The 26749-nt window shown below is 39.3% G+C and overlaps 1 protein-coding gene across 1 annotated transcript in view; it reads right to left on the reverse strand.

The window, feature by feature from the left end:
- The window catches only part of FUT8 (fucosyltransferase 8), a 314456-nt gene extending 289790 nt beyond the window's left edge, over window positions 1-24666 (reverse strand). Inside the window, exon 1 of the mRNA XM_060004386.1 lies at window positions 24630-24666. The gene's annotated coding sequence lies outside the window, so the exon portion shown is untranslated. The remainder of the gene's footprint in view (window positions 1-24629) is intronic.
- Between the last annotated feature and the right edge of the window lie 2083 nt (window positions 24667-26749).

The following is a 26749-nucleotide window of genomic DNA, read 5'->3' on the forward strand; positions in this document are numbered from 1 at the left end:
CAGTATCCACTTTTCAGCACCCGATACAATTTGTTTTAAAAACGGAACATTTCATTGTGTTTCAGTAGAGAATCGCATGTGGAAATATGGTCAAGAAGGTTTTTTTCGCTTAACTTATGTGGAACGCAAACATCAAAGAGATTCACATAGCCAAGCTGGTGCAATTGATTTTCAGTGCTTGATTTGGATATTTTGAGTACGTCGGCTATCTCCCACGTGGTATAACGTTGATTGTTCTCAATTAATGTCTCCATTTGATCGCTATCAACTTCAACCAGTCTACCCAACCGTGAAGCATCATCCAGCAAGAGATCTCCAGCACGAAACTTCGCAAACCACTTCTGACACGTTCAATGAGTCACAGCACCTTCTCCATACATTTCACAAATCTTTTTTTGCGTTTCAGTTGTGTTTTTACCTTTCTTGAAGTAATAAAGCATAATATGCTGAAAATGTTGCTTTCTTTCTTCCATCTTCAATATTAAAATGGCTACACAAAAATTCACCAATTTTGATAAGTTTTTTTTAAAATGCACACTGATATGACAGCTGTCACAAGACAATAAAACTGCTTCGAATGAAGTTAAAGACAACTAAGCACTACTAGAGCCATCTTACAGAAAAAAACCAAACGGATATTGTGGCCAACCCAATACTTTTTGCATTATAAAAGAGACATAGGGAACTTCCCTGGCGGTCCAGTGGTCCAGTGGTTAAGACTTTGCGCTTCCATTACAGGGGGCATGGGTTTGATCCCTGGTTGGGGAACTAAGATCCCACAAGCCTCACGGCCAAAAAAAAGGAAAAGAGACATAAATATTAAATGAATTACAAAAGACAATATTATTTTCAATAGTAGGGATAGAAAAGTAAATGTTTTAAGCTCTGATCAGATCCTACTATTTACCATCCCACACTTCAAAGGACCAGTATAGTCACTGGTTCATAACTTTCCTATACAGTATTCCTAAAATAAAAACAAGATCATTTTCTCTTTATAAAGAGGTCCAAGAAAAGGACTAGAGGGCTCAGTACTTAAATGATGGTTTCTTAGCACTAGGAGGTTTCTGTGCATATTTTATTATTGCTAATGTTTAGGGGCACGTGGGCTTTTTTCCTTTAAAAATTCTCTGCATCCATAAAGAAAAACTTGTAGTTTCTTTTCTTCTCCATGAAACATTATAGTTTATCGAATAAGTAATTTGCTTGAATAACTGAGACAGCACAAATTTTGTACTAGGCAGGAACTTTCTTCAAAATGACAAAGAATATAGCTTCTATCATCCTTTTAAATTTTTTTAAAATATATTTATTTAGGACGTCCCTGGTGGCACAGTGGTTAAGAATCTGCCTGCCAATGCAGGGGATGTGGGTTCAATCCCTGGTCCGGAAGATCCCACATGCCGCGAAGCAACTAAGCCCATGCACCACAACTACTGAGCCTGCATTCTAGAGCCCACAAGCCACAACTGCTGAGCCCATGTGCTGCAACTACTGAAGTCCGCGTGCTCTAGGGCCCACGTGCCGCAACTACTGAGCCCACGTGCTGCAACTACTGAAGCCCATGCACCTAGAGCCCATGCTCCGCAACAAGAGAAGCCACCACAATGAGAAGACTGTGCACTGCAACAAAAAGTAGCCCCCACTTGCCACAACTAGAGAAAAGCCCACACGCAGCAGTGAAGACCCAACGCAGCCAAAAATATATATACATATATATTTATTTATATTTAGGAATATAGTTTTAAAGAAACTTCTGTACCTTGACTTGACCCTCCAGTTCAAGTGCCCAACACAGTCTGACTTGAAATTATATCTCAGTTGCAAATTATCAGAAGTTACTAGAAAAGAAATTCTAATTAGCCCAGATGATGTACACTATCCATTTTCTGAGAAAAAGACTGGATTGTTTCCTTCCATCTCTATTTCTGCTTCTAAGTATTAGTATGATTCTCCTAAACCAGCTTTTCCAGATCCTTACAGCCTCTTTCTCTGCTAGGTGCAATTCCAAAAACCAAGAACAGAGCTAGTATTTGCTCATCTCACATAACCATCCATAAACTATGAGGTAATAAGCTTCCATTTGGACCATGTGACTAGAGTAGGGGTAGGATGAGTTCTCCAAAAGAGGCAGGTAAGAATGAGGGTATTAGTGATTTAGACATAATCACTGGAGGAGTTGATGGTGGCTAATTAACCAAACTAATCTATGTCTACCACCACTGGGGGGCAGGGGACAGGAGGTGGTGGTGGCACTTAACGGCTACACATTATTTTTTGGAAATTATATCTCTTTCAATAGAAAATAAAATACCAGCAACTACACATAAATTCTTTTATATTCCAGTCTAAAAATTTTCTTTATAAGTAATTAAAATGTCAGAAACCATATATCTAGCATTTACAACTGCTTCTAATTGTAATTCTGTGTCTGTGAAAAAATATAGCTGAAAATGTTGGAAGTAGAGACTTTCGGGATTTAAGAAGTGGGAAAGTGAAATGGTACCAAGAGTTCAACCACAGACCAGGAAGCAGGAGAATGGGAGGTGCCTTAGGATAGAGGTGGGGGTGGGTAGTAGATTCAACTATGAGTAACAAAACAAAACAAATTAACTGCACCTTAAATAAACCAAAAGTTTATTTCTCTCTGACATAAAATAATCTGAAAAAAAGGCAATCTAGGGCTGTTCTACCATGTCATCAACATATGGTATCCTTCCACTCTCCAGTCCACCATCCCTAAAGTACAGTCCATCCTCATGGTCTAAGTTGGAAGCTGCAGAGAAGAAGATAAAGGTACACCTCTCCTTTTAAATAAAACTTTGGGAAGTATCACATACTTCCACTTACCATTTATCAGAACTTCTTCACCAGGTTATAAACCTATCTGTAAAAGAACCTCAGAAACTTAGTCTTTCAGCAACTAGCACTATCTCGTGCTCACTAAATAGCTAGGTTTTGTTAACTTGAGAAAAAGACAATCTGACATAGTAGATCAAAGGCAAGAAAAGACAGATGAAAAAGGAGATGTGAATGCAAATCTTCCTTCTCTAATCTAAGCTACAAAATGACTGGAATGAAATATTACTTACCTGAGAGAGAAGAAATGGAGAAAGAGGAGAAGGATCTTTAATTCTATTTCTTAGGCTATTTCTTTCTCCTCCTCATATTGCTATCAAAAAAACTCACTTGAGAAGTAACAAAAGTGTAAGCCAAAATAATTTGACTCAAAGTTGTGAAACCTCCTTACTATACAGAAGTAGAAACCAACTTGTTTAACAAACAGAAAACACCAAGGTAGAGAGATAGTTTAAAACCAAACCAAAAAACAAAAGCACACTATCACTCTTCTACAGTTAAGACTTTTAAGTTACTTCCCAGGTCCAGAAGCTCAACCCAAGCTCCTCTTCATACCCACTCCATTGTTTGGTAAACCTCTCTCTTCGTATCCATAGAGCAGATCTAATATAATCTCCCTGGTTCCCCTGCCTTGCTGTTTTAAGGATTTTACTGTAGCTACCATAGACTCACAAGAAGAAATTACAAAGTTTAGAAATATCTTATAAAATTATCTGGGATCTCAAACATTCTCACTTCACTGGACAGAACTAATGATGTCAACTAGTATTCAGTCACATATCTTCTTGTCTCAAACAAGCAAAGTGTATTTCTAAGTCCATAAACAGTTAAATATGTTTCAAAGAATCTTTCTTTAATACAGGCATGATACAGAGGTGGCAGCGGTGACAGTGGCAGTGGTGGGACCAAATTAAGACCTTTAGAGGCTCCAAGTACAGAAAATATAATAATATAATCCTCTACCTCCTCCCTACGAAATTCTAAACTAAGATTAAATTATTCCAATAAATTCTTTTTTTTTCCCAATTACTACTTCCAAAATTTTTTTTAATATTAAGTGCTTTTAATTTTTTTTCAAATTATTTTTCCTTTGCTTTGTTGGTACCCTAAACATTTGTTGGATATGCCTTTTGGGTAATCAGCATAAGCAGTGGTAGGAAATAGAAGTAAAAGCCGCTGCAACTTGAGGAGGTCCACTCGGTGTCAGGTATTTTACATGCATTATTGATAATTCTTACCACATCATCTACAAAAGGGAGATATTATCAACCCTGTTTTGGTGATAAAGAAATGGCTTCAGAGAAGCTAGATAAGATGCCCAAGGTCACTCAGGCAGTAAATGGAGGAGCAGAGTATTTGAAACAGGACTTTCTGTCTCCTATGTCTGATCCATCAGACATATTTCCTGTAGGGCATTTCTTCAGAACCTGCTCCTGGACAAAATTTCATTTCAGGGAAACAATGAAGAATGATTTTTAAATGCATCATTTGATAGTACTCAAATCTTCCGTGGAACCTAGTCACTGATAATCCTAGATGATGGCTATAAACATATAGCCAGGACTGTTGCATTGCACAACTCCATAGAGCACTTTTTTTTTTAGTATGAATGGTGTCCTCTGGATTGTGCGATGTCGCAGCTATAACCCAAATGCTTGTCAAAGGCCTTGTCAAGGCCACTTACTGTACTGTTCAGGAAAAAAATGCAATCGTTTTTTAAAAAGCAAATACACACCCTCAGAGTGTTAAAGAAATGTATTTTAAAGCACAAGAAAATATACTCAGTATCATGAGTCATTAGGAAAATGTAAATTAAAACCACAATGATAAAAATCTCCTAAAAGGGCTAAAAAAAAAAAACTGACAATACTAAGTGCTAGGATGAAGATCAGCTGGAACTCACGCACGTTGTTGTTGGGAACACAAAACAGTACTGTCACTTTGGAAAACAGTTTGGCAGTCTCTCATAAAATTAAACTTACACTTACCATATGATTCGGCAATCCCGCTCCTAGGTATTTATCCAAGTGAAATGAAAACTTACGTTCATACAAAAAGTTATTCTCAAATGTTTATAGAAGCTTTATTCATAATTGCCAAAAATGAGAAACAACCCAAACATCTCTCAACAGATGAAGGGATAAACAATGTACATCCATACTTAGCAATGAAAAGGAACTATTAATACATGCAACAACATGAATCAACCTCAAAAACATTTCCTAAGTGAAAGAGGCTGACTCAAAAGTCTACATAACTGTGATTCCATCTATACGACATTCGGAAAAAAGCAAAACGCTGACCATAAAGAACACATCAGTGTTCACTACGGGGTTGGAGACAGAGGGAAGAGGCTAACTATAAAGGGGCAACAGGAGCTCTTGTGGTGGATACATATTCTGTGCATTTATCAAAACCCAAAGAACTGTATTTATCACAGTGTGAGTTTTAGTGCATGTAACTTTTTTAAGACTTCTACTTTTTAACACATGGAAAAATACAGGAAATATGCCAAATGAAGAAAAGAATAAAAAAGAAAGAAAAGGTTTTTAAAAACGACTATTCTAGAAATGGTTATCCTCTGGAGATAATATAGCTGCCTCCACTGAGGTGTGGAGATAAAAAGTAAAATGCTTAACCCAAGGCTTACCACATAGTAGATTCTCAACTAATACTAGTTCCTTTCCCTTTCCCTGCTTCCCTCTCCTATGTATGCATTTCTCTTTCCCTGTGTCTCGTACTCCCTTCCTTTCCTCCTCCTCTCCAATGGCTATAGATGGTTTTTGCCTACTTCACATTCCTTCTCCCATTCCTCTGGTTTATAGTATTCCCATCCTTTGGGGAACTAATCCTCCCCCATTTTATGTGGTTCTGATGACAATGCCAATGACAATTCTCCACAGTGATTAACTCAAGGATGGGCCCCATTAGAGGCCTTCCTTCAGAAACTTAAACTCTCAGTGGTCTGAGTCCACACATCTCTGCTATGAAAGAAGCCTTCTAACATAAGAAGATAATAAGACCAACACAAAGAAAGAAGTAAAGTCAGGAAATGGAGAGGATCCTGAAGACATCATTTAAATTTCTGGATCTGGTTGTTCCTGGACTGCTCCACCTCTGTTCTTCCTACTTTATAAAGCCAGAAAGTCATCTTGTTTTAACCATTTTAGAATTGTTGTTGTTTTTAATCCTTCCCATTTGAAAAGAACAAAACATTTTGTTTCCCTAAGGGAACAGAAATAGTAAATCATTTCTTTACTTGCTGTGGCCTTCAGTTAATTTACTTTTAGTATTAGTGGCTATTAATATAGAGATATTACCAAGCCCTACTGTAGGGCAATCAAACATGTGTGGAGTGTGGAAAGAGGCAAAAATAAAAGATAAAGCCAGAACTTCCCTGGTGGAGCAGTGGTTAAGAATCTGCCTGCCAATGCAGGGGACACAGGTTCAAGCCCTGGTCTGGGAAGATCCCACATGCCATGGAGCAACTAAGCCCATGTGCCACAACTACTAAGCCTGTGCTCTAGAGCCCACGAGCCACAACTACTGAGCCAGCATGCCTGGAGCCTGTGCTCTGCAACGAGAGAAGCCACTGCAATGAGAAGTCCACGTACCACAACAAAGAGTAGCCCCCGCTCGCCATAACTAGAGAAAGCCCGTGCACAGCAACGAGGACCCAATGCAGCCAAAAATAAATTAATTATTTAAAATTTTAAAAAGATAAAGCCATATATAAGTACAGCTGACCCTTGAATGACATGCATGGGTTAATCCAAGTATAATTTATAGTCAGCCCTCCATATCTGCGGTTCCTCCACATTCACAGATTCAATCAACCACAGACCTTATAGTACTGTAGCATTTACTACTGAAAAATATACAGGTATAAGTGGACCTGGACAGTTCCAACCTGAGTTGTTCAAGGGTCAACGGTAGACTGAAAATAGCTACCCATTAAAGATTTACATTCCAAGTGTCAGGAACATTAAAGACAGCCTTTAATGTAAATTTTAATCTTTAGGTTTTAAGTCTTCAATGCAAATGGTGCTCACTTTTCACCCCTTCACATTTTTACCACTCTACTCACTCAAAGTGAGGTAATACAGATACATGTTATTTTGTGTCACTCTGGTTTTAGATTGTTCCAATATCTGAAGAAAAGCAACAGCACATGCCAATAGGAAAAACACCCACATGCAGTAAGGATTAAAGCAAAAGTCTTAAGAGTTGACAACATATGATAAACTTCTAGCAAGTCTTTCTTCAGTTTGCCTGCCTGGAATGTCCCTACTTATTCTTTGATGCTAAGCTTAAATGTCACTTCCTTTCAATACAGCCTTCCCCACCTATCACACCCTAGTAGAACTGCCTCTTCCTCCTCTCCCTCTATTATAGCAATTACAAAATTATAATTATTTATATGTTAGTAGTAATGAGAACCTAAACTTCTGTGGTTAAAAAAAAAAGAGGAAATAGAAAAGAGTTGATAAAGTAGAGAAACACTATAGTATTCACAGCTTGACAACTGAATGGATCTGATTGGGAATTCAAAGATAACTTCGAATTCAAGTTTGGAAAATGGAAGGGATAAGCCAACAATAAAGGAAGGAAAGTTAGAAAGAATAATACATTTTAGATGAAAGAAAATGAGCACATTGAGCTTGACTGAATAACAAACAAGTGGAGCTCTCAAGCTGGAAACTGAAGTTCAACGTTTACTATATGGGTGGGAGCTGTCTGAAAGAGGTACTCACTGAAGATAACATTACAAGGAAAAAAGTCTAGATTAAGAAAAATGTATAAGGCAAATACTTAATAAAGAAGTTGACCTTGTAAATGAAAAGGAAAGTTGCTAGAATATATAGGAGAACCAGGAGGACTACAAAGTTATAAGGAAAAGCAAGGAGGAAAAGGGATTCACAGTGTCAAATCTGAAGAATTAAAAAGCAAAAACTAATACTAAAAAAAGTCTCCATTGGGCAGTTCAGAAGGTCACTGGTAACAACAGAGAGAATGGTTTTACTGAAAAAGAAGGTAGAAAAATTGAAATAGGCATATTGCTCTTTCTTTGGGCTGTGGGTAATACCAAAAAAGGCCGGGGATGGAAAGGGCAGGATGTGACAGAAAGAATAAGGAAAGGTGGTTTGGGGTTTGCTTTTTTGTTTTTTAGGCCAGTAAAGATGTTGTTAGGGGAGACTGAAATTAAAATGATAAAGGAGTGAACTAATGAACCTTATATTCTAAAGGGTAGCAGGGATAAAAAGTAGTCATGAAGTAGTCATGAAAGCCTAACGGACACATCCCTGACACCAAATGGTACAGAGGAGGGGAAACTGCACAATTTACAGATAAAGAAAAGCAAAGCTGAGGAAGCCTCTGTTTGATGGTCTTAACCTTCTTACACTTTTCAAAAAAAAAAAAAAAAAAAGTAAGTGAAATAACCTGCAAAGTCTGAGAGCAGTATGCTGTTGGGGGCTAGGAAAGAGGTAGAAAAGGGCTGAAACAGCCCCTGTAGGAAGTCAAGCAGAAAAGAATTGTTAACAAATATAAGTAAGTATTTTGGAGCACCCTTTAAAAGTTTTCTAAAACTTTTAAATTAATCATTTTTACTGCTTTAATGCGGTTCTAGTCTTGCTCTGATGCTTTGCTTAAATATTAAATTAGTATTTCATTACTCAAGAAATCTATTTTCTTAAGGACAAGTATTTGAAAGAACTATATAAAGAACAAGAATTCTAAACCTAGAAATGGCTATACCTTCTGACAGTTGCTCACTTATTATTATTAAAAATTAAAATTACCTGGGAAAATATGAATGATGATCATCTTTAATATTTTGGAGCTTCAGAAGTTATAGAAAGAAGTGTCTCTTTCCTTTACACTGAAATTTTTCCAATTACATAATTCATATTTAGGTATTTTATGTGTAGTACAACTTCAGTAGGACATTTAAAGTATACGGTATAGCATATATTCAAAAGAATATTGTTGCCATAAAAACAGTCACCTTAGAAAGCTTTATTACTTATTCCTAGAATGCTGCCATTGCATAAAAAGCTTTGGGATTCAACTTTTGGAACTCCTTATCAGTTTTAACACAATCTTCATAATACTGTCAAAAGTGACAAATCTTCATTCATTTAATATAGGTTTGCTTTGGGGATATTTTTGGTGATAATTAGATGACTTATGGTATTTATTAAAAATACCATTCTGAGCAAAAAGTGTGACTATAAAGCATGAAACAAATTTTCTTATGCTGCTCTAATGACACCATCAGTAAAATATATTTATAGCTACATTCCCCTCCTTCACAGTGCCTGCTCTGTGGGTTACCACTCACGTTCTAGTATGTTAGGTAAAAATAAAAGTTCAATCATTTTATAGCCATACTTCCTACTACTTATAGATGATATAAGAAGCTCTGATAGTTTCTAAGAGTCAAAATTATTGAATATTTGAAAGTAGTCACAGTACTCTTATTTTTTAATTTAGCTAGTTGTTATTCAATGCCCTATCTTTTATTATACTATACTGAAAATGCACATTACCCCCTTGGAATATACCTGATACCAGCTACTCAGTCAGATGTCTATACCTGCTACACGTACATAAACACATGCACAAACATATTTTTTAATTCCCTGTATACATATTTTTTTCCTAATTTGTCACCTGAATATTATCTGTCAGCTTTGCCTCCAGATGAGGCCTAGGACTATCTTCCCAACAGTAGCCATACACTTCCTTCGGTTCTTCTTTGAAAAACACTCTAATCCCACTTGGCTGCCTTGAGCCCAACCTGGCTCAAACATAACTAAAGTTGCTCCACCCCACCATCTACTTCCAAAACAAAAGAAATAACTAAAAAGCATAATTTTTTCCTATGTTCATAAGAAGCTTCAATCACTTTTAAAGCTCTACCTCTGACAATTATTCAACTCTGCCTTTATTCTCTTCAAAAGTCTTAATTATTAACTCAGCATTTAAGACTACCGCTATTCTCAAAGTTGTACACAGGAACTAAGAAATGCCCAAGAAAAAGTTTAATCAGCCATCTTGATTTTTCAAGGCAATCTCAAATTTGCCATTGCTGAGTCATCTCTTCAACCATAAGCCTTGTTTTTGATTCAGAAAAAACATATGTTGACATAAAGTGCTTACACTTAAGGGGAAGAGTTAAGGTACATTCTAGGGAAAGGTCAGTGAATGTCTACCCAGGTGTGAAAACTGGAATAGAAGAAAATCAAAATAAATCATTTTATGGAGAAAGAAGCAGAGGCCCAGAGAGGACAAATGGCCTACCCAATTTACACAGCTGGGTGGCAGAACCAATACTAGTATCCAAGTCTCCTGATTCCAAGTTCAAACCTTCTCTACTTTATCCATTCTTTCAAATTACTAAACAGGGCTATACTAAGTGAAAAGAGCCAGACTCAAAAGATTACATATTGTATGATTCCATTAACGTCAAATTTCTAGAAACGGCAAAACTATAGAGACAAAATACAGACGAGGGGTTGCCTGGAGCTGGGGGTAGGAACACGGGTTGGGCAAACGGGCAAAAGGGAGCTTTCTGCAAGGTGAAAGTGTTCTAAAATTGGATTGTGATAACTGTTGTACAGCTGTATATATTTACAAAAACTTGTGAATTTTATGGTATATAAATTATACTTCAATAAAGCTATCCAAAAAATTACTATGAAATAACTCAGATTTTAGCTTTACATCTGTGGAGCTCTCAAAAAATTTTATGTCAAAAAGCATCACTAAAACACAAAGAAAACATCCTTTTTTCCAAACTTCAGATCCTTTCCCTTCAGAATTTCCAAAAGTTAGGTACCTTACTTTCTAACCTTACATTTGCCATGGAAAGAGAAAGTGACAGGTACTATGCAAATCTACACAGAAGAAATGTGCACGATTCTTGTGAAAATATTTTAGTTATTGATCACTATTTCCTTTTAGGTAGGATTCTGCATGGCTCTAAGTGAACCTCTGTAGACAGTTATAGAATAGAGGATGTGCTCTTTTATCTGTTATCTGACAAACTGCTCCAGAACAGAATTCTTCCATGATTTCATTTTCATCATTATAATTTGTGCCATTATAAACACTTATAAGAGTCCTTTCATTAAGAGGACCCATTCCTAACTGCATATTAGCAAGTTTCTTTAGTTTATTGTTTGTACATCCTTATTAGGTATACATCTCTTCAAGCCTACTCAGCACAATGAGCATAGTCTTCATTTACTTACAAATTAAAAATAACATTACATCACTCATTCTATGAATGCTTTACACCTATAAGTATCAGCTGATACTTCTACTGTTTGGACCTTAAAAATAAACAGTTTTAATTAGTGAAGGCCCAGATGTCTGTAATCACGTCAGAGGAAGCAGTCAGAATTACTCAGTAAACCTACATTTCTCATGGCTGAGACTCATTTTACCAATGCTAAGGAAAGACCTTTTGGCCCAAGAGCTTCAATTACCACCCTCCTAAACCTTAGAGTTTCACTAAACTTTCTAAAAGAGAAAGAAAGGGGGTTACAGTCAAGATGGCAGCGGAGGAGGACTCACAGTTCGCCTCTCCCCACAACTAGGGCACCTGCCAGATGCTGGTGGGGGACCTCAATGCCCAAGGAGATGGGACAAACCCCCAAGCGACTAGGTAGGACATGGGAGGACTGAGGGGGGAGGAGAAGTGTAGGCCGGACAGGACCCGTGCCCCTGAGGGGTGGCTGGGAGGGGGGAGGGGTTCTAACACCTAGAAGGACCCTCAGAGGCTTGGAGGATCAGGGTGAGCGTGCCTATCATTTCTCCTGCCCAATCATTCCCAGGAAGCCTGTGGGGCTCCCAGGCCAGGTCCTCCGCCCTCCAAGGTCCCCCTCTGGGCCACGTTGGTCCTAGGGATGTAGGAGGGAGGCAAGGGAAGAAGAGGAGAGACGGATTAGGGAGGGGTCCTCCGGGATTGGAGGATCTGGGGAGGTGCAGACGGCATTTCCCCTGCCCACTCGGGCCCCCGGAAGCCTGCTGGGCTCCGGGGCCTTGTCCCCTCCATTCTCTGGGGCCCCCTCCGGCCTCATGGGTTCTAGGGGCATGGGTGGGAGGGAGGAAGGGGGAAGAGTAGGAGAGGTGGACAGTGGGACCCTCCAGGGCTGGGGGATCAGGGGAAGTGTTGTAGGCGTTTCCCCCACCCACTCGGCCCCAGGTAGCCTGTTGGGCTTCTGGGTCTGGTCCCCTGCCTTTCGGGACCCCTCCAGCTACATGGGTCTTAGGGGCATAGGAGGGAGGATGTGGGGGAAGAAGAAGAGAGGCCAACGGGGGGGTGCCCTCCGGATTGGAGAATCAGGTGGAAAAACACCTAGCATTTTCCCCACCCACTTGGGCCCAGTGAGCTGCTGGGGTCCTGGACCTGGTCCTCCACCCTCCAAGGCCAAAGGCACTCCTAGGCCCCTCCTGCTGCCTTGAGCCTAAGCCCCATCCCTCACAACCCCCAGAGCCTTTTCGGGCCCTGTGGGTCCTAAGCATAGGCCCCACCCACACCTAAACCTCACCCCCGCCTAAGCCCCACGACCCATGGCCAAGGCCTTTTCGGGCTTTTTTTTCCTCCTCTTTTTTACTATTATGGCTCTGTTTAAAGCTTTTGCCTTGAGCTTAGGGATATGGATGCTCAGATACTCCATCTGTTCCAGGATTCGATTAGATATATTTCAACTTTGTTAACAGTTTTGTGTGTCTCACACAAAGTATTAACTGTGCAACTGTGCCGTTTAAAAAAGAAAACAGAACATTGTTTCTACTACCATCCTCAAATATTAAGTTCTGTAAATTTATTATGTGCTATACAAAGTACTACCATACTCAAGATTTTTAAAGAGTGCTTCCTTGGTCCAGGTTTTCCTGGACTGTGGATTTCATAATTTTGTAATTCTGCCACGTTCCTTCTTGAGCTAGTCCTTTTTGTATGAGTCCCAATAAATATCTCATTATGACAAAAAAAAAAAAAAAACTTCCAGGTGTTGTTTCATCTATATTTTTACTTTTTTATTCTTTCTAACATATCCGCTACTTTTCTAACCTTATTTTATTTTTTACTCTTTGTTATTGTTCTGCTCCTTTTTCTTCTTTCCTTTCTTCTTTTTTTTTTCTTTCCTTGCCACCCCACACGGCTTGTGGGATCTTGGTTCATGAGCCAGGGGTCAGGCTGGAGCTCCTGTGATGGGAGCTCCGAGTCTGAAGCACTGGACTAACAGAGAACCTCAGACCCCAGGGAACAGTCATAGGAGTGAGGTCTCCCAGAGGTCCTCACCTCAGCACCAAGACCCAGTTCCACCGAACAGCCTATGAACTCCAGTGCTGGAAGCCTTAGGCCAAACAACCAGTAAGACAGGAACATAAACCCACCCACCAAAAAAAAAAAAAAAAGAGAGACAGCAAAATAAAGGAGCAAGGTAAAAACCTACAAGACCAAATAAGTGAAGAGGAAATAGGCAATCTACCTGAAAAAGAATTCAGAGTAATGATAGTAAAGATGATCCAGAATCTCAGAAATAGAATGGAGGCACAGATTGAGAAAATACAAGAAATGTTTAACAAAGATCTAGAAGAACTAAAGAACAAACAAACAGAGATGAGCAGCATAGTAACAGAAATGAAAAATACACGAGAAGGAATCAATAACAGAATAACTGAGGCAGAAAACGAGTGAGCTGGAAGACAGAACGGTGGAAATAACTGCTGAGGAGCAGAATAAAGAAATAAGAATGAAAAGAATTGAAGACAATATTAGAGACCTCTGAGACAACACTAAACGCACCAACATTCAAATTATACAGGTCCCAGAAAAAGAGAAAAAGAAAGGATCTGAGAAAATATTTGAAGAGATTATAGTGGAAAACTTCCCCTAACATGAGAAAGGAAACAGTCACCCAAGTCCAGGAAACGCAGAGAGTCCCACACAGGATAAATCCCAGGAGAAACACACCAAGACACATATTAATCAAACTAAGAAAAATTAAGTTCAAACAAAAAATATTAAAAGCAGCAAGGGAAAAGCAAAAAATAACATAGAAAGGAATCCCCATAGGGTGATCAGCTGATTTTTCAGCAAAAACTTTGCAGGCCAGAAGTGAGTGGGAGGATATACTTAATGTGATGAAAGAGAAAAACCCACAAGCAAGATTACTATACCCAGCAAGGATCTCATTCAGATTCAACAGAGAAATCAAAAGCTTTACAGACAACCAAAAGCAATGAGAATTCAGCACCACCAAACCAGCTTTACAGCAAATGCTAAAGGAACTTCTTTAGGCAGGAAACACAAGAGAAGAAAAAGACCCACAAAAACAAACACAAAACAATTTAAAAAATGGTAATGAGAATATACATATCAATAATAACCTTGAATGTAAATGGATTAAATGATCCAACCAAAAGACACAGACTGGCTGAATGGATACAAAACCAAGACCCATATACATGCTGTCTACAAGAGACCCACTTCAGACATAGGGACACATACAGAATGAAAGTGAAGGGATGGAGAACGATATTCCATGCAAATGGAAATCAAAAGAAAGCTGGAGTAGCTTTCTTTTACTCGTATCAGATAAAATAGACTTTAAAATAAAGACTGTTACAAGAGATAAGGAAGGACACTGCATAATGATCAAGGAATCAATCCAAGAAGACATAACAATTATAAATATTTATGCACCCAACAAAGAAGTACCTTGATACATAAAGCAAATGCTAACAGCCATAAAAGGGGAAATCAACAGAAACACAATAACAGTAGGAGACTTTAATACCCCACTTACACCAATGGACAGATCATCCAAACAGAAAATAAATAAGGAAACACAAGCTTTAAATGAAACAACAAACCAGATAGATTTAATATTTATAGGACATTCCACCCAAAAGTGGCAGAATACGCTTTCTTCTCAAGTGCACATGGAACATTCTCCAGGATGGATCACATCTTGGGTCACAAATCAAGCCTCAGAAAATTTAAGAAAATTGAAATCATACCAAGCATCTTTTCTGAACACAATGCTATAAGACTGGAAATCAATTACAGGGAAAAAAACTGTAAAAAACACAAATACATGGAGGCTAAATAGTGCACTATTAAATAACGAAGAGATCACTGAAGAAATCAAAGAAGAAATAAAACAATACATAAAAACAAACGACAATGAAAACACAATGACCCAAAACCTATGGGACACAGCAAAAGCAATTCTAAGAGGGAAGTTTATGGCAATTCAATCTCACCTCAAGAAACAAGAAATATCTCAAACAAACAATCTAACCTTACACCTACAGCAACTAGAGAAAGAAGAACAAAGAAAACCCAAGTCAGTAGAAGGAAAGAAATCATAAAGATCAGAGCAGAAATAAATGAAATAGAAATGAAGAAAACAATAGCAAAGATCAATAAAGCTAAAAGTTGGTTCTTTGAAAAGATAAACAAAACTGATAAACATTTAGCCACACTCATCAAGAAAAAAAGGGAGAGGACGCAAATCAATAAAATAGACATGAAAACGGAGAAATCACAAGTGACACCGCAGAAATACAAAGGATTATAAGAGACCACTACAAACAACTATATGCCAATAAAATGGACAACCACAAAGAAATGGACAAATTCTTGGAAAGGTACAATTTTCCAAGACTGAACCAGGAAGAATTAGAAAATATAAACAGACCTATCACAAGTAATGAAATTAAAACTGTAATTAAAAATCTTCCAACAAACAAAAGTCCAGGACCAAATGGCTTCACAGGCGAATTCTATCAAACATTTAGAGAAGAGCTAACACCTATCCTCACTCTTCCGAAAAAGTGCAGAGGGAGGAACACTGCAAAATTCGTTCTACGAAGCCACCATCACCCTGATACCAAAACCAGAAAAAGATATCACAAAAAAAGAAAATTATAGACAAATATCACTCATGAACGTAGATGCAAAAATCCTGAACAAAATACTAGCAAACAGAATCCGACAACATATTAAAAGGATCATACACCATGATCAAGTGGGATTTATCCCAGGAATGCACGGATTCATCAGTATACACAAATCAATCAATGTGAAACACCATATTAACAAATTAAGGAATAAAAACCATATGATCATCTCAATAGACTCAGAAAAAGCTTTTGACAAAATTCAACACACATTTATGATAAAAACTCTCCAGAAAATGGGCAGAGAGGGAACCTACCTCAACATAATAAAGGCCGTATATGACAAACCCACAGGAAACATTATACTCAATGGTGAAAAACTGAAAGCACTTCCTCTGAGATCAAGAACAAGACAAGGATGTCCACTCTCGCCACTCTTACTCAACATAGTTTTGCAAGTCCTAGCGACAGCAATCAGAGAAGAAAAAGAAATAAAAGGAATACAAATTGGAAAGAAGAAGTAAAACTGTCACTGTTTGCAGATGATATGATACTATACATAGAAAATCCTGAAGATGCCACCAGAAAACTACCAGAATTAATCAATTAATTTCCTAAGGTTGCAGGATACAAAATTAATGCACAGAAATCTCTGGCATTCCTATATACTAACAATGAAAAATCAGAAGGAGAAATTAAGGAAACAATCCCATTTATCATCACAACAAAAGAATAAAATACCTAGGAATAAATCTACCTAAGGAGATAAAAGACTTGTACTCAGAAAACTATAAAACACTGATGAAATGTGTTTCATCAGAAATCAAAGATGACATAAACAGATGGAGAAATATACCATGTTCTTGGACTGGAAGAATCAGTATTGTGAAAAAGACTATACTACCCAAAGCAATCTACAGGTTCAATGCAATCCCCATCAAATTACCAATGGCAGTTTGTACAGATCTAGAACAAAAAATTTTACAATTTGTATGGAAACACAAAAGACCCTGAATAGCCAAAGCATTCTTGAGAAAGAAAAATGGAGCTGGAGGAATCAGGGTCCCTGACTTCAAACTATACTACAAAGCTACAGTAATCAACACATTATGGTGCTAGCACAAAAACAGAAATATAGATCAGTGGTACAGGATAGAAAGCCCAGAGGTAAATCCACGCACATGTGGTCACCTAATTTATGACAAAGGAGGCAAGAACATACAGTGGAGAAAAGACAGCCCCTTCAATAAGTGGTGCTGGGAAAACTAGACAGCTACATGTAAAAGAATGAAATTAGAACACTCCCTAACACCATACACAAAAATAAACTCAAAATGGATTAAAGACCTAAATGTAAGACTGGACACTATAAATCTCTTAGAGGAAAAACACTCTTTGACATAAACCACTGCAAGATCTTTTTTGACCCACCTCCTAGAGTAATGGAAGTAAAAACAAAACTAAACAAATGGGACGTAATGAAACTTAAAAGCTTTTGCACAGCAAAGGAAATCATAAGCAAGACAAAAAGACAACCCTCAGAATGGGAGAAAATGTTTGCAAACGAAGCAACGGACAAAGGATTAGTCTCCAAAATATACAAACAGCTCATGCAGTTCAATATCAAAAAAACAAAAAACCCAATTAAAAAATGGGCGGAAGACCTAAATAGACATTTCTCCAAAGAAGACATACAGATGGCCAAGATGCATACGAAAAGATGCTCAACTTCACTAATTATTAGAGAAATGTAAATCAAAACAACAATGAGGTATCACCTCACACCATCATCAAACAATCTACAAACAATAAATGCTGGAGAGGGTGTGGAGAAAAGGGAACCCTTTTGCATTGTTGGTGGGACTGTAAATTGATACAGCCACTATGGAGAACAGTATGGAGGTTCCTTAAAAACCTACAAATAGAATAACCATATGACCCAGCAATCCCACTACTTGGTATACACCCTGAGAAAACCATAATTCAAAAGGACACATGGGGCTTCCCTGGTGGTGCAGTGGTTGGGAGTCCACCTGCCGATGCAGGGGACACAGGTTCATGCCCTGGTCCGGGAGGATCCCACATGCCGCGGAGCAGCTGGGCCCATAAGCCATGGCCGCTAAGCCTGTACGTCCAGAGCCTGTGCTCCACAACGGGAGAGGCCACAACAGTGAGAGGTCCACGTACCACAAAAAAAAAAAAAAAAAAAGAACACATGCACCCCAGTGTTCACTGCAGCACTATTTACAATAGCCGGGACATGGAGACAGCTTAAATGTCCAACGATAGATGAATGGATAAAGAAGATGTGGTACATATATATACAATGGAATATTATTCAGCCATAAAAAGAAACGAAATTGGGTCATTTTATAGATATGTATGGACTTACAGAGTCTGTCATACAGAGTGAAGTAAGTCAGAAAGAGAAAAACAAATATCATATATTAACGCATATACGTGGAATCTAGAAAAATGGTACAGATGAACCTATTTGTAGGGCAGGAATAGAGATGTAGAGAACGGACGTGTGGACACAGGGTGGGCAAGGGGAGGGTGGGACGAATTGGGAAATTAGGTTTGACATAAATACACTACCATGTGTAAAACAGATAGCTAGTGGGAACCTGCTTGTATAGCACAGGGAGCTCGGCTCAGTGCTCTGTGATGACCTAGATGGGTGGGATGGGGGGGATGGGAAGGAGGTTCAAGATGGAGGGGATATAGGTATACAAATAGCTGATTCACTTCATTGTACAACAGAAACTAACACAACATTGTAAAGCAATTTTACTCCAATAATATATATATATATATACACACACACACACACATATACAATAAATAAATAAGGAAGAAAAATCTGAAACTTATAAAAAGAAAACAAAATATTTAGCCTGGCTTAAGCTCTAATTTTAAATAACAGATTTTCTCAAAATTACAATCTTTTGCCATTTGGTAACTGACTGAATTAAGAAGTTATTCACAAAACTCAAGACACACAAAAAATAACAATCTCTAGTTAATACATCTCTTTCAGGTATAAGTACAATTCCATGTGTTAAAGAAATCGAATCAGTCAGATCTCTAATGATTAGGGCCCTAATTATCAAACATACACTTTCTCCTTATGAACTTTCCACAATAACTGGCTTAAATCTGCTAAAACTACTGCCATGAATGGAGAACACTGCTGTCCATTTTAGTTTCAGAGCTGGTTCTCTTCAATGGACACAGGTTCTTATTGTTTGGGGCAGTTTTTTTTTTTTTTTTTACATTATATTATTGCAATGAGGGACACGAAGAAGGTGAAGAGATATTCTAAAAACAATTCCTTGTATTCAGAAACTCCATAGATGAAGACAGAAATAGCAGAGGAGGCATGAGACTGCATTCCAAGAAACTGGAAGAAGGGATTACCATATACTAACAGTAGGCAGAACAATAATGTGACTGATACAGGACCCTTAACAATGAACCAAAATCTCCCATACCCCTTTTATACAGAGTTACAAAATCATTTTTAATAAACAATATTGAACCCCACATCAACTGAACTTCAAGTCTCTTGCCTACTGCTGCAAAAGAAAATGAAATCATTATAATAAACTTATTGTAACATAAAAGGTAATGTTGTACTAGGAAATGTTCTATGAACTCTAAGGAAACAAAAACCCTACAAAGATGGTAAACTCCCACATTTTCCACCACTGTTGGGAGAGGAAAGACAACAAACAGGGAGAAGAAGGAAGTGGATGGAGAGGAAAAAACTGAAGAAATCTCCCTTAACTCCAAATAAGGCAGGCTCATCAACCAGTACACCCTCTCTCTCAACCCCCCTCCCTTCACTGACTGTCCCGAAGCTACAAACTATATTTTTCCACCTTTACTACTTTATCAAGATATTACAACAAATTATATTTTAAAAATTATACAAGTGATTTTAGAAACTAGATTATGGAACGTTAGTATGCTTTACAGTTTGACGGTTTGTAAATATCATTTTTTACTACAGGCAAATTTACTCTGGCTCTAGGTATTAATGGCATATTAAATGGCATTTATCTCATCTAAGGGATAAAATGTAAATAACCAGCCATAAATTAGTATAAATTTAAAACTCATTCATGGTTCATTAACAGTCTTAAATGAATCTTTACAGACACAAAACAGGTTCATTTTAGTTGTATATTTGAGGTAAATCAAATATAACAATCTCCCATTTTCACTTTACTTTTGTTCATTTATAATCAGAAAGTTACAGCATTTAAAGTTCATATAATGTAATGCTTCTCATAACTCAGATTGTAAAATAAACATGACCTTAATTTCCCATTTACATCTAAATCTAAGATTAGTATCAACACTTTATTTTGTAATGTGAACTTTATTTACACTAACCAGTCATAGAGACTGTGACAAGTAGAAATGCTACGTCTGATCTTCTTAACATAAATGTTAAGTCACGTTTACTCAGTTTATCCTTGAATCAGTTTAATTAAAAAAAAAAACCCAAGTTCTAAGATATAATAAATATAGGGAGCATTTCAGTAGTGATCTTCAAAGTTTTATTCCAGTGCTTTAATGAAGAGGTTATATTACAGACCAGTGCAAAAGAGAACGACAGCAAAGGCAAGTTTGAACTACATCTGTACCAGCCTTATATTGATATAATTTGTCAATTTTTTAAAAAACTTAAAATTCAAAACACATTTCCCCTTTGCATGTCATTTTCTCACACAAAAACTATCACAAAAGATATTTTTAAAAAGTAGTAAATCAGTGTGGTATTGGGTTTTAGCAAATAAAGTCTATTTTTTTAAAAAAGTAAATGAAGTTAACCCTATAGCTCTACTTTCTGTAAAGAGTATGAATAACTCTTACATTGAAATACATGGCATAAACCCCTTGGGCCCTTATGTGCTCTTCCTCCATTAATAGGAAAATCTACAGTATTGTATAGTCTAAGCTATATGTTTAGAATATTGTACAGATTGATATAAAGTCATTTAATCAAGGAAGAAAAAGCTATGCCAAGTGAATGATATGATTCATTTTATTGGTTTGAATTCCTAATTATTCCAAGGAGAAAACTGTGGGATGACGGAGGATGGCTGGAGAAGGGGAGATGTAGGCAGGAGAGTAGAATGTAGAGAGAAAGGAAGGTTGAGACTTGAGACTGATCTGTTTTTATATATATATATATATATATATATATATATATATATATACATACACACACACACATACACACACATGTATATATACACATATATATACATATATATATCTTAAATGCATACACATCCCCATATAACATTCTTCTGTTCGGAATTTTAAAAGGGTTTTTTTTTTAAATCAGTTGTAAACATCTTTTACTTTTAAACATGTTTTTCTCATTATAACAAACTACAATTTAATAACAATTCAAACTGCAAAACCATATACTATTTGGTACAGAAATATAAGCCAGAGAATCATCAAGAGAAGAAACAGGGAAATCTTGTAGCAGTCTCTAAATCCTACACCTACTATACTACAGTTGACTGCAGAAGACTGGAAGTTGATGTTTCATCTGAAAAGTACCAATAGGACCAGTACTGAAGCAGAGTAGAAAATTACTATAAAAGCAATACTTCTGGTTTCAGAGTTGTTTAGAATCTTAGTTTTGTTTTATTTTTAAGTAAAGAAACTTATTTACATGTTTATTTTTATATTTACTCTTATGATTATGAAATGAAAACACTTTCTTTTGCTTTTATAAATGTGCTATAATATGAAATGGGTGCGTTCACCATTTAATTAAACCAAGAGATTTACTAAATTCACTTTATAGTAAATCAAAAATAATCATTAAAGAAATGAAAAAAGATATAAAAATATTCTAGAATGTCTTATAAAACTGATTAATTTACAGCATTAACCCCTTAAATATAGTAAACACCTTACTATTCTGTATCTTACAGATATTTTAATTTTTTTCAAAGAATCTATTTTTTATTTTAGCAGCATTGAAATTCTATTTACACAATGAAGAGCAATGGAGGACAACCAACCAAACCACTACCCTCAGAAAACTAAATATTCTATTGATTTTAATATACACACTATCAATTCTACCCTTGAATTTGAAGAATATGTGACCTGTGAGAAGTAAAATCAAAACCTAACTGATTACGGTTCAGAAACCTAAATAAAGTGCCATAGATCAAAAAATAACTGCTTCATATTCAAAGGCACAAGTTCAACTTCACAGATCGTCTGGACTCACTGCATTATACTGCAGGAGAGAGAGGTTAAGAAGTGACCTTGGGATCCTGCTCTCCAGATGTCTGAGGGACCCATTTCTTTATTAAAAGTATCTCTACTTTTGATAAATACCTAGCTTACTACACACTTGATGTCTTTGCTCTTATAAGACTCTACTTGAAGCTCTTTTGAAATTTTAGGACTGTAGATATTATAAAGAAAAAATTTAAGAAGATGCAACATGCACAAAGGGTCAACATATACTCCTTCCTTTCTGACGCAATGCACAAGAAGGTTAAGAAACTACTACCATACACCCTTAAGTTTAGGGACATATTTTCAGAGATTTTAAATCAGAAATTCAATAAACGTTACGCATTTACTTCCCATTATTTCAGATCATGAAAGATATTTTTAACTAATTTGTAATATACTATATATATATATATACTCCACAAATAACGATCTACAGACATACATCCATATAAATATTCCCTTATTCTTTTAACTAAAAATTAAGTTTATGTTTCTTCTGGTCATAAAAATCCAGTTTGGGGTGTTTTAAAAGTTCAAACATATACTAAGCCATGCTTTGCTTTGGCACTAGCTCCCCCTCCAGACCAACCTACTGATATAACTGCACTTAAAAAAACAAACAAGTAAGAAACACAAGTTTTTCCAAGCCACTAGCAATTTCAAAATTCACCACTTTTAAAGACACTCCAATTCCTTAAAATAACTAGTTAAAATCTGTAACCAAACGCTGCAGAATGTAATCAGAGGTACTGTTTTTTCAATTCCATATGTCTCAAATAAAACTGACTTGTAGGGAAACAACTTCAAGTGACTATTTCAATTTAAGAACATCCTAAAGTACAATCTATATGATGCTATATTTTATGGAAATTATTTTGATCACTAGCCTAATAAACCACAACATACTCTTCATGTTAACTCACTACTTGATCAAAGACACATTTTGCATGTTTCTGCAATCTATGCAACTTTCATTCCAGCTGTTCAGCAATTCAAGAATTCTCAGTTTATAAAGCAGGAAAAGAAAATTCATGCCTCCAAACCATCCTTCTATGTTCCTTAAATCCTATTCGTTTCTAACTCCCCACATTTTTACATATTAAGCTGTAAAATCACAATTTCAAATGTTTTAATTCCCACCCTATCCCTACTATTGTAGTAGTTATAAATCAAGTAATTAAGACTTTCTATATACACTTTATGATATATTTCACAAGGCTAGCAATGTATGCAGCCTTATTATACGGCATAGGATTTCAGGTTAATTTTAAGTTATTTTTGAAGAAAAGAGAATACAGCTTATACTTCAGTATAACTCTACAGTGCTGCAAATTTCTCTCCTAAAATGTTTCCTATATGATGCACCCTTTAAAAGAAGTATGCATAAAGACAAAATTTAATCAAAAAAAAAAAATATGCACTTAACCCCAAGAATAACAGGGGATAAAGAAACTATAATTAAACCTTGCCTGCAGTTTCTAAAGAGAGCCAAGCCAAAGTTCAATCAGTTACTTGTGATGAGTTTAATTGTAAACTGATAGAAAACTTTTGTTGAAATTTGGTCTGCGTTCCCTTGAGGTTTGTGGTTTCTTTAGGAGGTTCTGGCTTTCCCAGGTCCACTTTCTTTAGTTGGCTTAAGTCAACTGTAAATTAATTCAAACATGGGAAGAAGAAACACCACCTCTCCCTGCCTCTATCCAAGGCCTCAATCAAAAGTAATATACAGCAAAACGCTAAAGCTCACCAAGGATAAATTTTAACCACGACACTGCCATTTAACTTAAGAAATACACTGCATCTCCGACGTTCTGCGGGGCTGAGGATTGCAAACCCCACTGTGAGTGAAAAACAGGTGCTGCACACGACAGCCCACTCACTCTTGCAGGGCAAACCTTTAACTAATAAATAGGGACTCACTTAACCTTCCCAAATAAGTTTGGATACTCTAAAGCCGCAAACTCATCATTTCCACATCAAACGGGGGTGCAGCGGCACTCACACCGTGCACTGCCCTGGCACTGGCCCCTCGCCGGGAGCGGATCTTTGCACGGGTCCACTCCCCGATTTCCAGCCGGAGAACCACTCACGAAAGCCCCTAACGCACAGGAATGCTCTTCCCCACTGTCTGTAACAACATGGAGCGAGTTGCTGGCGAAAAGGTAGGTAGGTGTATTGGAGAGAAGAGGGACACCTCCCACCCCCGCCCCCATCCCTTCTCCTCTCCTCGGCTTCGGCCCCTTCCCTAACCAAGGATGCGCGACGCCGGGGGCAGCCGCCGCGCCGCTACACGCCCCTGCCGGGGCGGCAGGCGCCCCTAGTCCCCTGCCCGCGCCCCCCGGGCACCGCAAAGGCACCCACCAGAGGGTCCCGGGGGCTCCCTCCCCACTTTCCCCGGAGCCGCTGGATAAGCAGCAGCAGTGGCAGCAACAGGCCCGGGGGGTTGCCTGGGGAAAAAGAGCAGCGACGGCCGTCAGGCACCTCCCCAGAGCCTCCTGAGATCCCGCGCTTGCCCAGCCCCAGACCCCAAGACGTGCGGGGCCGGCTCCCAAACGCCCCCTTACCCGAGGCGGGAGCAGAGGCGGTCTCCGCAGTTCCCCAGTCGCCGCCGCCGCCGCTACAGCCCTCAGCCGCAGCTGCCCCGCGTTGGGGTAGTGGGAGGGGTGGCTGGGTGGAGGATGCTATTCCCTACTGAAGGAGAGGAAGAAACGGAAACAGGAACCGCCGCCGCCGCCGCCGCTGCTTAACGGAGCCTTAGGCGCCACTGACTGAGGGAGAGCGCGAGGCGGCGCGAGCCAAGCAGTCGCTGACAGCGCGAGACCGAGCGTGAGCCGGGTCCCGGGCGCGCGACCCCGAGCAACGCCGGCCCCATTCCGCAAGGAGAGGAAGGGGACGGGGCGGCCGAGGGCTGGGAGGGGGCGGCGGCGGGCGGGGGCCTGGAGCGGAGGGAAACCGGCTACTCCGGTCGGCCGGAGATAACACGCGCACGCGCCGGAGCTGCTCTGACAACGAGCGCAGGCGGGGAAGCCTCGGCTAGCGCAAGCGTGCGCGCGCGAATGGGGGCGCGCGCCCCTCAGCGTTCCAGGCTTCTAGGAGAAGGCGCGCATGCGCTGGCCGCTGCCACCTACGGGGACCCCGGCATGTGCCAGGGCTTCTCCCTGCCCCCTTATCGCCGCGCCCGTTGATAACGTAGTCGCAGCATCCACCGCCCGGCTGAGTTGCGGGCTACAGCGGGACCCGGAGACTTCCAGCAGGGCAGCAGATGTGCGCGCGGGCGCCGGCTCCGACACGAGCGTAGGCCGCCCTCTACCGCCTGAAGGCCGGAGGCTAAAGGGGGCGCGAGTGGAGCCGGGCTCTCCACTCCAGGGAGCGCCACCTCCGGGGAATGCCGTATTCTCTACCGCCGGGAAACGGACGGGCCCGTGCCAGTTCAGCCCGCGGCCCTAAGGAGCACTGGTATTGGAGATCTGCAGCAGGCTCCTTGCTACTTTTCAGGAGTGATCGCTGCTGCTCAGCCCCTGCAGCCCAGGTCTGGCCGCTCCGCTGCAGCTTGCAGCACGATCATAGAATGGCATCGCAGCCACATGCGACTAGCGAAGCCCTGTTTTATCTTGTGAGAGCTGGTCTTCCACATTCACCCCGACAGAAAGACCCACACACACACACCCCCGCCGCCACGAGGGCCCGAGTTCGGTGCCTGGCCTCTCCCCCGACCCACGGCTGCAACAGCCCCTCCGAAGCGGAAGTTTATTCAGTACGGGAAGGAGAACATGGGGCGGGGGGGAGGGGGCTATTCCCTAGGATGCTTCCTACCGCTCGGACTCGGGAAATTCCTGGCGCCCGCGATGCAGAGCAGTGGGCCGAAGAGCTAGACCAGTCAAGCCCAGACGGCGAGCTGAGCCGGAGGACCTGATCGCGCAGCCCAGGCACACAAAGTAGTCGCGGGCCGAGGGGAGTGCCATGGAGGCCAATCAGAGACGCGAGCCGCGTGAGTGGAATGCGAGCCGGCCAATCAGAGGGTGGGAGGATGAGCTTCCCGTACCGAACTCTTCCCTGTAGCCTGCGGACCCAGATCCCAAGCCTGGGGTGCAATACCTTGGGAAAGGAAATGGTGCCCTAAACACAAAAAAATTATTTCTCTAGACTTGGGTGTTTTTAAGTAAATGCCTTAGGTACTTATCCCAGAGCAAAGAGCGGCGGCCTTTTACATGCCGAGTATGAACGGATCACAGAAAAGAGACTTAAGAGGCAGTGGTCTGCCAAGACTGCAATCTGCCTAAAAACACTAATAAATTTACATTTTTACTGACACCTTTTTATAGGCCAGAAACTGTATTACAGAAATACAAATAAGATGCTGCTGATTCAAAGAAGAAAAAAGTTCCTGTCCTCAAGAAGTTCAGTTTCCTCTGAAAGAGGTTTGCTGGACCTTATGACTGGTATTTATCCTCAGACCTTTAAACAAAAAGCTGTCAGCGAAGTGGTAGTTTCCAGTCATTTTATGATTGTTATCTCCCTGTAAGAAGAGAAATTTGAGAGAAAAGTAGACTGACTTAGCTAAGGTCACACAAAAATATACTGGCAGAGCCAGAATGATACTCTAGCTCAGAGTTTAGACACCATCATTCAACCATCATTTATCTAAACCATGGGTGCTATCCTCCACTGAAGAGGTTTCTGCTCT

Source organism: Delphinus delphis, chromosome 2 (genome assembly GCF_949987515.2).
Source record: "Delphinus delphis chromosome 2, mDelDel1.2, whole genome shotgun sequence".
Lineage (NCBI taxonomy): Eukaryota > Metazoa > Chordata > Mammalia > Artiodactyla > Delphinidae > Delphinus > Delphinus delphis.